Source organism: Orbicella faveolata, unplaced genomic scaffold (genome assembly GCF_042242905.1).
Source record: "Orbicella faveolata isolate gen_17 unplaced genomic scaffold, um_ofav_v1 contig_24, whole genome shotgun sequence".
Taxonomy (NCBI): Eukaryota; Metazoa; Cnidaria; class Anthozoa; order Scleractinia; family Merulinidae; genus Orbicella; species Orbicella faveolata.
In genome coordinates, this window is record NW_028301552.1 from 27,414,549 (window position 1) to 27,428,620 (window position 14,072).

The window sequence follows — 14,072 nt, forward strand, 5'->3', positions numbered from 1 at the left end:
AACACATTTCGTGAAGACATGTCTGCAAGGTTTGCCATTAACACTGACTTCAAACTTCAAATACACAACTTATCCGCTGCGGTCCACAGTAAACTGTCTCAACACTCAAAAGTCCGAAATATTGCACAACACTCGAAAGAAAGCACGAAAATGGAGATGACTTTATTAGCCTCTGAAGAATTTTTTGGGGGGGCGCGGCGGGGGGGGGGGGGGGGGAAGGAGGCAAATTGGTGTCCACAGGAAGATACATACAGGAAAACTCGATTTTCCTCCATTACCCGATTAGAACTGCGTTCTGTCGAACGCAATGATGGAGTCTAAATAGGTCATTTCCGAGTTACCTTGCGCCTCTGTCTGTTTCAAAACGAATCTTCGTGCAAAACCTTTGATATGAGTTTAATTTGTATAAAGGCGGAACATATTTCCTTATGAATGGTTTCTCACGAAGACTCGTTTTGACACAGAGGCAAAATTCAACCCGGAAATGGCCTGTTCAGTTAGATTCCATCTACTAGCGCGAGTTCCTTTCCTGAAGAGCAACTGGTAATCAAGCTTATTCCGTTTTAAGTGGTATCTTTTAGGGGTCAAATAAAGCTCGAGTCATGCTCAGATTGATCTCCTCGTGATCCGGTCTTGCTGAGAACTGAATAATAGGCTCCTGTAAACTGCAAATATCTTACTGATTGTTACAGATTACATGTAATGTCTCAGTGGCAGTCAATATGACTTATACTCTAATCACCCTGAAACGATTATAAAATATTTTGTAACTAATCTTAATAAACACAAACACAGCATCAGGGGTGGGCATCTCGTTTATTGATGCAGGATACAGCGAGCGTTACATCATCATAAAGAAAACACAGCAGTGAATAAACAGAAAATTAAAAAGCAAAGTTGAAAGAGATGCCTTCGAGTGGCTCTTGCATAACTTACAAATTCTTAAATAGCCTACTAACCCCTTAGGGATTCACGCCTAAAATACTTCTACAGTTAACACGAACCATACATAGTGAACATACTCCAGTGTAATTAGCGAAACGTTACAAAATATATTTATACTCTAATCACCCTGAAACGATTATAAAATATTTTGTAACTAATCTTAATAAACACAAACACAGCATCAGGGGCGGGCATCTCGTTTATTGATGCCCGCTTTCGAAAATAAAGAAAGAGAACAAAGGAATCTAAGTGTGCAAACTTCTAGACACTGAAAGTAAAGATTCTAACCTATCGTAATATAGCTGTGGCTAGTCGTCCTTGGCTCGATCAGTCTTCTATCTGCCGTGTGTAGATTGCTGATGCCTGCTCCTTAGCGGCCCATGTTCTTAAGCTATGTAGATCAGTTAAACAAGTGTATAAGATATCCTAGTTCCGCAAACGCATGCCAAGTCTAGAACTTTATTTTAATACAAATTTTTTGAGAGCAAAATATGCTACATCTCTGAAGAAAATAAATTCATAAAATTAAAACTAAAAATTTCATATAATAAACATCTGTTTTGCTCTTACATATATAAATCTTGACAAATGCATCGCAAAAACTAACGTTACAGCAACGAAGGCTAGCTAACTCGTTGCCGCGGAGAAAAGCCCACTAGGCAGTCACGCAAATTGCGGCTAAGCGAAGATTAGCAGGATTAGCCTTGGCGCCCGCAAACCTATTATATATCCTCAAGATCATCTCGGGAGTAACAGCGCCCCCCTTTTTATGGAAACAAGTTTTGCAAGCTCAATTTTAGCCGCCTCGAGAAAACTTCTATCACAAGTCAAATCACAAGTCGGAAAGCCATACCGATGGTGTGCCCAATTTATGCCATAACAGGCAGAACCAAGTGTGGAGTAGAGGGAACTCTGCTGCAGCAAAATACTCCAAATAAGGAGCAAAAGACGTCTCATCAGACGGCAAACAAGCGACTTCCTCAAAGCGCGAAGACCATTCTCTAAATGTTTGAAAGTCACTTGAATAACGCTCTGTTGTTGAAGGGGCCTTTGCTTTACAGGCACGTAAGGGAAGACCTTCCGCTGACTTGCGAAGTCGTCTGGATCTCTTGAGTGGGCAACCTTTGAAGTAAACACACATCCACTTTGTAGACTTGAAAGATAAGAAAAGAAATGTGAGAACAATTAGAGAAAAAAAAAAAAAAAAATGCAACAACACGCAGATCAGAACATAAGGAAGGCCCAGAGGCCTAAATCTTGCATTCAGCACACTATATACTGGCAGTCCTACACAAAAATGGCATGGCTCAACGGCCTAAAACAGTGTAATCACCTAAGATCAACCCGTGATAAACGGGCAGTCCCGCACAAAAATGGCATGGCCCAAAGGTCTAAAACAGTGTAATCACCTAAGATCAACACATGATAAACGGGCAGTCCCGCACAAAGATGACATGGTCCAACGGCCTAAAACAGTGTAATCACCTAAGATCAACACATGATAAACGGGCAGTCCCGCACAAAAATGACATGGCCCAATGGCCTAAAACAGTGCAATCACCTAAGATCAACACATGATAAACGGGCAGTCCCGCACAAAGGTGACATGGCCCAACGGCCTAAAACAGCGTAATCGTGACCGCGCGGCATGACTTCTCCATAGACAGATTTTACTGGACACTGGACAGTACAGCACCGACAAGCAACTAAAATTCTCCGAGTCAAAAGGGAACTGTTATTTGCCCCATGGAGATAAACACCTTTACCGTTCTCAACGAAGAGAAAATCAACAACAAAAGATGTAAAACCCCACCTACGTTCCACCAAAAAGGCCAAAAGGGAGCTGAAAGGCCAATAAAGAGTAACCAGTTCTATTGACAAAAACATATGTGGCGGATGACATTTTCAACTAACGAAACAGGTGGCATCAGCCAACAGGTTTCTCCTGCCCAACTAAATGCTAGAGAATCTTCGAATAGAAACTGGGAAAAACTTGAATTTTTTTTTTTTTTAACTGGAAAAGTAATCAATTGAACAGGGACCCCGATAAGAGGTTACTTCATGAAAATAGCTATCTTTAACTGACCAGTCATCAATCGACGATCTTGCATAAGTAATCAGCTTTCTCGTTAAATGAACGAGGTATCAACTCAGCCTCGATTTTGATATTACTTTCTTTGGCGGTATCAAATATATCACCCGCGAATTGAAGCGAACACAGTTTCATACTACCAGAATCGACGATCAAAGGTACAGTTTGGTTGTCAGTAAACCACTTAACAGAGCACCCTGAAAGAAGATGTGCAAATTTTTCAAAGCAAAACAAACACAGTGGAGTTCTCTCCACGTGGTACTCGATCTGGTATCTACATAGAATCTCAGTTTTTGTGCGAAAACAGGCAATGTTACCAATGGCAATAAAAGCAGCCAATCCAATAGCGCCAACATCCGAGCATACAATACAAGATAGTCTGCGAGCAACGTCTGCAAAACACTGGAATTGAGATACGAAAACATTATTCTTCCAGAACTCCAACTGTATGGAAACTGACAACGGGTTAACAACAGCAGGAGCACACGCGCACTCGACCACTGAACCTATGGCCAGAAGATCAGAAATAGCCTGCTCGACAAATCACTACACTGGACTGGATGGCTGAGTGATTATTAGAAAACTGAGCTGAGGGTGGAATGTAAATAAAGAGAATCTAATACCCATCAAAAATAGTATCGCGAATAAAGCAAGAAGCACCTATATGATTTAAAAAATCTACATTAACCATAAGGTTGCCTTTAACTTAAATATAATGCGTTCTGTCCTGATAATCAGTCTTTTATTCATTCATTCAGTCATCAGGGCTAGTACAATTGTTAACCCTCGGACTAACACCCCCATCGTGGCACAAGGGGGATGAAACTCTCTCCTTGGGTTTTCGTTCTATTAAGGTACAGGAAGCCCTGAGCTTGCTCTATAAAATAATGACATATTTTTTGGTTGTGACGTCGCATGACGTCATTTGACCCACCATCTTGGATAATACTATTTTCTTAAAAAGTCAAAAAATAATCTAGAATGCTTATGAAGCCAGAATGCTTATGAAATGTACAATTTAGTGAAATTCAGCAAAATGATGAACAAAGCTGGAAAAAAAAATACAGAAGTATGTCGAAAAAGTTGATTTTTGTCCAAACCTATACGAAGTTTGCGGTTGCCTTGACAAAGTTAAAAGTAATGGACACAATTGACATAACCAAAATTTACGCGAACGATGAATGAACAGCTAAGGAAATTTTTCAGCCCCTTAGAGTAAATTGTCTTTTCAACACTTCCAAAAAACCTTGAATCACATGGTTCAACAAAATCATCAATAAGTTCAACCGGGTCTCCCAATCATTTGATTAAATTGAAAATATTATATACTCATCTTATCCCATTCTCTTCAATGCAGCTTGGTATTTGCCATAAGTATGTATTTTTACTGCTTGGAGGGGCTGCAGCGGCTCCTCTAAAACGGCTTGGGCAGGAAGATGGATTTGCTCAGTGGCTTCTTTGGCCGCATCTGAAACACTTGTCTGCTAGTTGAGGCTGACGTCCACGAAAGGACTGCATGCGAAAAAAACAAAAAGGCTGATTAGAAGAAAAATAATTGCCAGTGGACAGGCCATGAGTGGATGGAGCTTCACTGGATGTAGAGCGGGTAGCTGTAGAGTTGGCCAGCTAGACGCATTTTTCCGCTTTTTCTCCCGGATCTTAGCTAGCGTTCACATTTCGGCTGATCAGAGCTTTTTCTCTTCCTCTGAATCTTCGGCGAGTTCGTCGATTCGTACTTACACTGCTGCCCAAACAGCGGGGTTCTTGTCCGCGGAACGAAATAACTTGACTGCTGAAAGGTTTCCTTTGAGATGGTCCTGAACATACTCCAGTGTAATTAGCGAAATTAGCGAAACGTTACAAAATATATGTAGTAGATGATTCCTGGTAGATTCCTGCCAGCTAGTCCGGCTATAGCTACTTGTCTTGAGTGAAACATGATATCAGTTGTGATGTAGATTACTCTTCCTGCAATGTTTTCAGCTGACTCAGCAGCTTTATAACTCGGGTGTGAGTTGCTTCTTGTTGCTGCGCAGCGAAGCGAAACAGTATACTAATCTGATCATGCGCGGCAGTTGTATAGCGTTGCTCCGTCTCGTTTTCATGTCTCACCAGACACGAAAACGAGATTCTACGAGGTTCCACCATCACAACGGTTGAGCAAACTCGTTCCCAGGGTCTGTTATCTTCCCTCTTCCTCTCTCGCTCCTGGAGGGCGGGAAGATGAGAGACCCTGGGAACGAGGTTGAAGGTTGAGTTACAGCTGTGGTGTTGTCAATTTCTCTTCAAATATCCCTCCCATGAAAGTTCTAAAGACTGCTTTGTTTTCTAAACTCAAGACAAATTCTGCAGTCGAGAATGGGTACTATTATGCAAGAATGTTTTGTGGTGCTGGGCTACCTAACTCCCACAGCAGGCTCAAGTGAGTCAGTTGAGTACCGAAGATGTGCCGAAGTTTGGTCTTCAATTAGAACTAAGTTGAACCGCTCTTTGCTGTTGGTGACACGAAATTCCCATAGCCAAGAAGTTTTCAAAGTCATTTTTTTTTTTAGGGAAATGGACTGGTCATGGGAGATTGGACGTTTTAATCAGTACAGAAGAATGAATCTGTTGAAAAATTCATGATATATTCAGTCAGCAAAAATATGCTAGCACAATATTTGATCCAAACTGGCCTATTTCCCCACAAAACATTATCACGTACCCCTCAAATTGAACTAATTGTTCTCCACACTCTTACGCGGGATTCACTTTCTGTTAGAAATTTCTAGATAATATATTTAGCCTGTGAGCACTTTCTCACGCGTTGCGTCACAAGCACCCGTAGCTTCGAGAGGCGAGTCGGAGAACGCTCGCCGACTCGTTTCCTGCGATTTTACTATTGCTCGTTCCGCAACGAAACCATGGTAGTCCGGCCCAGTAACTTGGAAGAAGACCAAAGGGTTGTAAAGTTGCCAATATTTCATAGCCGTGTGTAGAGACATCTACTGCCTTTACTTCACACGGAAATAGTGAAACAAACAAGACAGGTAGGTATAGGTAGACTTCGAGTAGTCCCTATTTCGTCTAGTCCATGGAAACGTGGCCGTAAGTAAACCGCGAGGAAAAAAGTGCCCGCGCGGCCATTTTTGCTTGCGGTTTTCTTTCGCGTCACGCACGACGGACTAGGCGAAAGAGGGACTACATACATACATACATACATTACAATCTTTCGCTTAAAGTCCTCAAAAGTAGAAGTTCTAAGCGAGTCAGGAAGAGAGTTTAGCAACTAAATATGAAAAGAAATGCAGGTCGAAAGTTGTTTTTGGATCAGGAAGAGACAATATAATTACCGCGTAAACTATAGGTTGTAGAACGTCTTATAAAGCTTTTATCTTGCCACACTTTAATTACTCTTCGTCCGTATGGCATTTTTGTGGTGCGCGTTATGCTGAAAAGTGGACATTCTTAACAAGTGCATTATTGGATTCATACTTAAACTCGGTTTAAACATCGCATTTTACATGCACCGAATCTAATTGCTGAATTAACTGCATGTAAAATGCGATGTTTGAATCAGTTAAATGCAACATATTTCAATTATATGCGAGTTCAGTCGAATATTCGACTGATCCAGGCGAATATACGACTGAAGTTCGACAGTTGATTTAAACGCCGCATTTTACATGTGCCGAATCTAATTCATAAATTATGTTAAATTATATTTTACCCATAACTCCACAGTTTTGTGCTGCATGACATGCGCGCAACAAGCTGAAGGGAATTTTTGGCGGCAGTTGCAGCAGGAGATCGATGTATCATCTCGAAGGAAGGCTGTTGAATACGCCAGTATGTGTGGTTCTTGCTTCGCTCCGATCGTGTAATGTAGTTATGCAAAACCAATTAAGCTTAAGTTTCGGCCTTCAAGAAAAAAAACCGCTTTGTGCTACATGACATGCGGAGTAGGAAAGTAATATGGTGACTGTTGAGTATAATAGTGTGTGCGGTGGTTCTTACTTCTGTTCAGCAAAGTTATGTAGAATATGGAGAACGAAGTCTGTGAACTTGAATTTGATCAAGAGAGTGAAACAAAAATCAGCGTTTAAGAGGTAATGCACTGCCATCAGCATTATAAATCGCCCCATTCTATTTGCTCGAACGGTGTTTGAAAGGTATGAATGATCTTAAGGCAAAGTGTGCTCCTTATCATTGTCAGCCGCATTCAGGTGGGAAACTTGGAGCGGTGTCAGCTGGGAATGAACACGTCGCTCGCGCTCAGCAAGTTTATTTGGCAAAAGAAATCCGACGTTTAAATTTAATTAGCCGAACTTATTCATTCGAGTCGACTAAAATTAGTATTTGATTCGGCGCATGTAAAATGCGACGTTTAAACCTATGGGGCGCCGTTTGTAAATTTATTATTTAGACCGAATTTATGCCATTTTCCCCTTATTTATAAATAATTGGAAATGCCACAAAATTTGTTTATAAATAAGACACAAGAACTTGTCCGTTGATATGTAAATAATTATTTTAGGTACGTTCTGACTTATAAATAGTCTTTTACCATAGACTTATTATATATAAATAATAAACTAAACAACTTCAATTACTTATAAATCAGGTCATCTCTAAAATAGTTATTTACATATCATTAAGTTTGTAAATCCCATTATTTATAAATAAATTACTTCGCCGGGAGTGTAAATTCATTATTTAGAAATAATAAATTTCACCTCACCGAGTGTAAATTTATTATTTAGAAATAATGAACTTCACTGAGTGTGTAAATCCATTATTTAGAAATAATGAATTTCTTCTCGCCAAGTGTTAATTTATTATTTATAAATAACGAACTTCATTGAGTGTGTAAATTCATCATTTAGAAATAATGAAGTTTCATTTCGCCGGCTGTAAATTTATTATTTAGAAATAATGAATTTAACCATGTGTGTAAATTCATTATTTAGAAATTCATTATTTAGAAATAATGAACTTCACTGAGTTTGTAAATTCATTATTTAGAAATAATGAAAGTATGAATGGCAGACCCAGCGTCTCTTGCCCGATCGATTTCGGAGGCTGTTTCTCGCGCTATAAGTGAGACAGTCAATGCTACCCTTGCTTAAGTAGGTAACGGCGGCGGTATGTAGCCTGAAATTCAGCACTGGCGGATCTGGGGGAGGGGCTCGAGGAGCCCGTTCTCCCCCCCCCCCCCATTCCCCGCCTCAGCTATCTATTATGGAGTTCTTATTCACTCAGCAATTCGGCAGCTCACACTGCAACAGGAACAACTACTCAAAGGCCGAGGTAACAGGTAAATTTTAAGAAAAGAAACTGCTGCATGAAGAAAATAAAAATCGCTTGGCGTGTTAAGTGAAAGGTCTAATTTCTATTGAAATTCAATAATGGTTTAAACGTAAATGAATTTAGCTTTCCACGTGTACGATCTTTGGACTTGCCTGGAATAGACATGCCCAGCCGTGACTTGATCAAGCCAAACAAAGTGTGTCACACAGCTATCCGTCCAAAGGTCACAAAGGTCACAAAGAATTTAACCTGCGAGCAAACTCACGTTTGAATCAAACGCGCGAGTGACGAAGAGGAATAGCGATCGGCGGGAAAGAGGCGCCAAGAAGTGACTTTCTCCTCTCGCGACTTCGCCCGTCGATTTCTCGCTCTCAGCTACGCCGAGCGCGTTTGTGCTCCAACGTGAACCTGTTCGCAGGCTACAAAGAATTATCTAAGCATGTAAATACATTATTCGATTTCCCGATTTTAAAAGTTCTGCATTTTCTTCATGCAGCAATTTCTTGGCTTAAAATTTACCTGTTACCTCGGCCTTTGAGTAGTTGTTGTCGTTGTCGTTGTCGTTGTTCCTGTTGCAGTGTGAGCTGCCGAATTGTTGAGTGGATAAGAACTACGTAATAGATATTTGAAGCGTGATTCTCGCTTAAACACAATTAACCAAAATAAGGGGGGGGGGGGGGAACCTCCCCTAGATCCGCCACTGCTGAATTTCAGGCTACATACCTACCTGAATAACTGTCTTATAACGCGAGAAACAGCCTCTGAAATCGATCGGGCAAGAGACGCTGGGTCAGCCATTCATACTTTCATTCTTTCTAAATAACGAATTCACATACTCAGTGAAGTTCATTATTTCTAAGTAATAAATTTACACTCAGCGAGATGAAACTTCATTATTTCTAGATAATGAGTTTCTAAATAACGAGTTTACACACTCAATGAAGTTCATATTTATAAATAATAAATTTACATTCGGCGAGGTGAAATTCATTATTTCTAAATAATGAATTTACGCACTCAGTGAAGTTCATTATTTCTAAATAATGAATTTACACACTCAGTGAAGTTCATTATTTCTAAATAATAAATTTACACTGGGCGAGGAGAAATTCATTATTTCTAAATAATGGATTTACACACTCAGTGAAGTTCATTATTTCTAAATAATAAATTTACACTCGGTGAGGTGAAATTTATTATTTCTAAATAATGAATTTACACTCCCGGCGAAGTAATTTATTAAAGCTTTAAAGTCAATCGTTAAAGCGCAGTTATGGAGCGTGACGCTATTTACGTACAGTCACTAGCTTACTGTTGTTAAACGTAACGCAATAGAACTGTTACGCGTTAGAACATTATAGAAGTCTTTCTTGTCTAGTTTAAACAATATTCACAATAGCCTTTCACGTATACATGTTGCAACAACGTCCGGTTTAACTATATCATGCTTTTTGTATGGCTAGTCTTTTAAATAGCCCCATTCTTGTTTCGTTCAAGGCCGCATGGACTCTGTACGTTTCATGGTACACGATTTTATATTGGTTTAAACCTAGACATCAGTCTACCTATAAAACAGGCTTAGCTTGGACTTTAGCATCATTCGCTCGTTATATCACTACTGTAACTTTTAGTTAGCCCTCGAAATTGTAACTATGGCTCGTCCTCGTGGCGCTCCGAAACCTCAGGCTCGCAACCGTCGTCCACGTCGCCCGAAAAGCGGAGAACGCCTCGCTTCACTTACCTCAGAAGTTCTTCGTCTTCGCCTTCAGGCACTTAACCTTCCTATTACCGGGAGCAAGGCTCAACTGGTTAAACGCCTACAAAACGCCTCCCAGCCAACGTAAAGACCTTCGGCCGTGGGAAGAAAGCCGGCTGGCCGCGTCCAAAAGGGCAAGGGCAAGGGCAAAACGCGTTTAGCACGGCCAGCTGTTGAACAGCCCGATCCAGTCGCTGAAGTCACCGACGATTCTTCCTCCGTGAGTTCAGAGGACGACTTTGAAATGCCACTGGACTTGGACCCTGTCGAACAATCCGTCATACTGGACGGTCACGCACAGGCCATGGAACAACAGCAAATGCCGTTTACGGCTGGGCAGTTGGCTGCTATCCAACGGACCGTACAGCAATCCGTCGCCGAGGCCTTACATAATCATCGCTCTCAGGCCGTTCCCGACACCGCCCAGTCTTTTCATTCCTTTCCGTCTTCTTCATCTGGTCCGCAACAGCGAAGACCTGGCGCAGCCACGCCACTCGGCTTCCAAAGGGCTTTGGAAAAAAAGCACTGAGGAAAAAATTTTGCGGGGTGAGTACATTGAATTTGCCTTGTTACTCCCCGACTCGCTTTCTCGACCCCAGGTCCCAGAGCTCCAGCTCCGTTTTGATGACTCCAGCTCAGCCCCCTCCTCTCGGATGACCATGGTCCGTAAACGTAAGCCAATCATAGACACTTTTCAGAAGTGGTTAGACGCTTACACAACCTACATGTTAGTTCTGGTCACAGCCTATCCTCGCCGTTCCCTGGAACTTTTAAAGTATCAGCAAACGATCAGCTGTGCGGCTTCCAAATTTAAGGGTCTGTCCTGGCTGACCTACGACGAACAATTTCGCCGCCGGGCCGCCAGTGATTTAACTATCAATTGGGGCCAGGTTGACCTCGAACTTTGGACTGTGACGTTCTCGGGCTTAGCTAAACCGCACTGTATTGTCTGCTCCAGTCCTTACCACAGCCACAGCGACTGCCCGAGTGCCGACCCTCCCCGCCAGCAATCCAGGACTGGGCCCGTGTGTTTCAGATTCAACCGCGCACTTGGGTGTACCTCCAGTTCCTGCCAGTTCCCACATGTCTGCCGACGCTGCCACTCCCCCAGCCACTCCATCCTCAGCTGCCCAAGAAGTTCCACTAGGAAGGACCAGAGTAGCCAGCGGTATCAGAGCCCAAGCACTGGCGAACGCAGCAAGAGATAAGGTCCACCTTCAGGCTAGGAACAAGTCACCACCTGTATCCACCCCAATTGACGTTAATGTTTTAGAAAGGGAATTATCCCAGCACCCTAACCGTAATTTTGTAAATAATTTAATTAGTGGTTTACGCTATGGCACGCATGTCGGCCATACCGGTCCTGAAAAATCCCGGGTGTCCCGCAATCTCGTTTCCGCGATTCAACACCCTAAAGTTGTCTCTACAAATCTTGCTAAGGAGATTAATCTTGGGCGGGTAGCAGGACCTTTCAATGACCCTCCCCTTCCTAACCTCCAGTGTCACCCCGTGGGTGTGGTTCCTAAGAAACATTCCACGGAATGGCGTACCATCTACCATCTCTCATATCCCGAGGGCGACAGTATTAATGATTATATCCCTAAGGACCCCTATTCCCTCCAATATGTTCGGGTAGATGATGCAATAAGCATCATTAAGTCCCTGGGTCGGGGCTCTTTCATGGCAAAAACAGATCTTAAATCAGCCTTTCGCCTGATCCCTGTCCATCCTGGTAATTGGCAACTGCTAGGCATTTACTGGCAGAATCAATACTATGTCGATCTCTATCTCCCCTTTGGGCTCCGCAGTGCCCCGTACCTCTTCAATCAATTATCTGATGCCCTGGAATGGATCCTGAAAAACAATTATAACCTGGGGAACGTCATTCACATTTTAGACGACTTCTTTATCGCCGAGGCATCCCGCTTGCAATGCTTGTCCAGTTTCAGCACCTTACTACGCCTTTTCATGTCGGTTCGTGCCCCTGTAGTCACGTCAAAGACCCTGGGCCCCTCCCAAGTACTGGAATTCATGAGTATTGAGCTCGATAGTACTCGTATGGAGGCCCGTCTTCCCGAGGACAAACTTCTTCGCACCCGGGCACTCTTAGATTCTTTTACGGGTCGCCGTTCAGTGCGTTTGATTGAACTCCAATCACTTATAGGTACCCTGCAGTTCGCATGTAAAGCAGTCGTTCCAGGGAGGACTTTCCTGCAACGTATGATTGACCTTACCAGGGGCGTACCCAACCGTTTCCATCACATCCGTCTTAACAAGGAATTTTTCAAGGACCTTAATATGTGGAAAGCCTTCCTTGCCGGGTGGAATGGGCTTTCCTTTTTCCTCGACTCTACCGTCACCCCGTCTCCGGACATGAGTTTGTATACCGACGCTTCGGGTACTATTGGTTTTGGGGGATATTTTAATGGGAAATGGTTTCAGGGTAGGTGGCCTCCCCATATGCAACTTAACAAAGACCGGGACATAAGCATCGAATGGCAGGAACTCTTCCCCATAGTTGTAGCTTGTGCTCTATGGTTTCCCCATTTTTCCGGGAAACATATCCAGTTCTGGTGCGATAACGAATCAGTGGTCGCCATCTTGAACTCGGGTAGCTCAAGAGCTCCCCGTATTATGGACCTCTTGCGGTTTCTTGTCCTTATATCTATGAAACATAACTTCTTTGTCAGGGCCCCCCATGTTCCGGGAATCTCCAATGAGATTGCTGACGCTCTCTCACGCTTTCAGGTATCTCGTTTCCGGGCAGCTGCTCCAACAGCCGAGCGAACCCCTTACACCATCCCGCCTTCGCTCATGACCCTCTAAAAGAAGAAGTTACGAAGTACGCAAACTGGGGCCTGGCCTGGACTACTAATCGTACGTACGCTTCTGGGGAAAAGCAATTTATCCAATTTTGTCTCATGAACAGGCTCATCTCTAGCGATGGGGATATCCTTCCAGCCTCGGAGGGCACCTTAATATATTTTTCCACTTACCTGGCTAGAAAAGTTAAGCATAGCACCATAAAACTTTACTTGGCCGCGGTACGCAATCTTCACATTTCGTGTGGGTATGGCGACCCCCTCCTGGGTAAACTCTTACTAAAAAAGGTCCTTAGGGGCATTCTCCGCTACCAGGGTCATACCCGTGTTCTAAGGCAACCTGTTACCCCGAGGGTTTTATTAACCATACGCCCCATTTTGCTCTCCTGGTTGGGTGAGCGGGACTTTTCTATGATTTGGGCTGCCTTCACACTAGCATTCTTTTGTTTTCTTCGCTGCAGCGAATTTACATATCAAGGGGTATCTAAGTTTCGCCCTCAATTTGACCTATCGGCCGATTGTGTGGTATTTCATCCCTCTCTGGCCAGCCCGCGGCAGATGTCAATCATTCTTAAATAATTTAAGAAGTAATTTATTTATAAATAATGGGATTTACAAACTTTATGATATGTAAAAAACTATTTTAGACATGACCTGATATATAAATAATTGAAGTTGTTTAGTTTATTATTTATATACATTAACTCTATGGTAAAAGATTATTTATAAATCAGAAGGTACCTAAAATAATTATTTACATATCAACGGACAAGTTCTTGAGTCTTATTTATAAACAAATTTTGTAACATTTCCAATTATTTATAAATAAGGGGGAAATGGCATAAATTCGGTCTAAATAATAAATTTACAAACGGCGCCCCATAACCGAGTGTAAATTTATTATTTATAAATAATGAACTTCACTGAGTGTGTAAATTTATTATTTATAAATAATGAACTTCACTGAGTGTGTAAATTCATTATTTAGAAATAATGAATTTCTCCTCGCCGAGTGTAAATTTATTGTTTATAAATAATGAACTTCATTGAGTGTGTAAATTCATTATTTAGAAATAATGAAGTTTCATTTCGCCGACTGTAAATTTATTATTTAGAAATAATGAATTTAACCGTGTGTGTAAATTCATTATTTAGAAATTCATTATTT

At 42.0% G+C, this 14,072-nt stretch overlaps 1 pseudogene; it reads left to right on the forward strand.

Moving 5' to 3' along the window:
- The first annotated feature begins 9,607 nt into the window (after positions 1-9,607).
- Positions 9,608-13,592, forward strand: LOC149111178 (uncharacterized; annotated as a pseudogene).
- The last annotated feature ends 480 nt before the right edge of the window (positions 13,593-14,072 follow it).